Source organism: Echinops telfairi, unplaced genomic scaffold (genome assembly GCF_000313985.2).
Source record: "Echinops telfairi isolate 266 unplaced genomic scaffold, ASM31398v2 ScPeMD7_7457;HRSCAF=8495, whole genome shotgun sequence".
Lineage (NCBI taxonomy): Eukaryota > Metazoa > Chordata > Mammalia > Afrosoricida > Tenrecidae > Echinops > Echinops telfairi.
The window spans coordinates 6,268,052-6,269,482 of record NW_022111357.1 but is presented as its reverse complement, the minus strand read 5'-3'; the positions used below and the strand labels follow the sequence as shown (position 1 = coordinate 6,269,482).

The 1,431-nt window shown below is 56.7% G+C and overlaps 1 pseudogene; it reads right to left on the bottom strand.

Annotated features, from left to right (window-relative positions):
- Positions 1-289: 289 nt before the first annotated feature.
- Positions 290-1,431, bottom strand: part of LOC101654722 — a 3,370-nt pseudogene continuing 2,228 nt past the window's right edge.

The following is a 1,431-nucleotide window of genomic DNA, read 5'->3' as shown; positions in this document are numbered from 1 at the left end:
AGGGTCCCAAAAGAACCTCCTCCCACCCACCCACAAATGTCCCCTAAACCAGAGACCACTGGTCCTGCCACCAAGGCAATTCCCACTCATACAGGACAGAGTGGAACTGTCCATACGGGTTTCTGAGGCTGTAAGTCTTTTCTTTTTTTTTAACTTGGAAGATACGCATCTGAGGGCAGTACTTTTATTTACAAAGCGGGCACCTGAAACCAGGCAACATCGACCATGACAGGGCCTCAAGGTGGAGCGTGGCCCATGCGTCCACGCCCCATGCCCTCCCTGAGGAGCGCTAAAGGCTCGCAACGGCAGTGATGGCCTCCTCTAGTTGCCTCAGGAGCTCCTCCGGCTGCAGGGAGAAGGTGCTGGTGTCCACTCTCTGGAAGTCTGGGTTGGCAATCAAGGACACCAACACCTCAGCGATGCAACTGGCATCCTGCTGGGTGTTCAGCCAGCATGCAGCACCCCCTGCTGTTGTCTCAGTGTCCACCCCAGGTGCCATGATAAGGATCCTCCTTTCAGCAATGATCTTGAGGAACTGGTAAAACTCTTCGTAGTTGACCCCCGAACGGGCCTTCATGATCACCTGGCAGTGGTGGTGCCAGTCGGGCATGGCATCTCTCCATTCCCTGATCTCGTGCTGCACAGCGTGGAGCTCCTGCTGCAGGAAGAGCCACATAGGAGGCAGGTTACAGCCGTTGACCCAGTTGTGGTTGACAGAGACGGTGTCCTCCACGTTGTGGGCCTGGTGATGCCGTCCACTGGGTACGAGCAGCATCTCGCCTGCTTCCTGGGTGGCCTCCCATGGTGTGCTGCAGCGAGCACGTGCCAGGTGCAGGCGGACGTCAAGGAGTGCCGGTGAGGTCACGTTGTAGGCAGGCTCCCGTGGCAATCCCGCAGGGCTTCTTCCTGCCCCGGTGGACACAAGAACCAGTTTTTCCTCCCGCAGACGTGGACAGACCAGCTGTAGAGCGGATGACGTCGCCATGGAGTGGCGACCTGTGGCGAGAGCTCTTGGTTCATGCCTGTTGGTTTGGGGGTGGTCTTTTGTTTTTCTGGATGAGACTGTCTGCAGCCCAGTGGGCTCACCATCCTAGAGGCCAGGTGCCCATAGGCCCATGTAGACGAAGCGGTAGTCATCCACATTGATGGCGTCCCGTATCCGTTCAGCCAGGCTGATAGAAGTACACGGGCAGGGAGCACACATCCTCTGACGAGGAGTCCCTGCACAGGTGCCCGTCTTTGAGGTACAGACAGCTTTTGGGAGAGGAGTAGTCCGCCTGGATGTACTCTTTCCAGTACTTGATGTAGTCTCTGAGGGGCATGTGTTCTTGGGGATTGGAGTTGTATTCCTAAACACCGCAGTTTGCCACAGGTACACCCACGTCACCGTAAGTCTGAAGCAGAGAATCAAAGTTGGGCTTCCCATTGGGC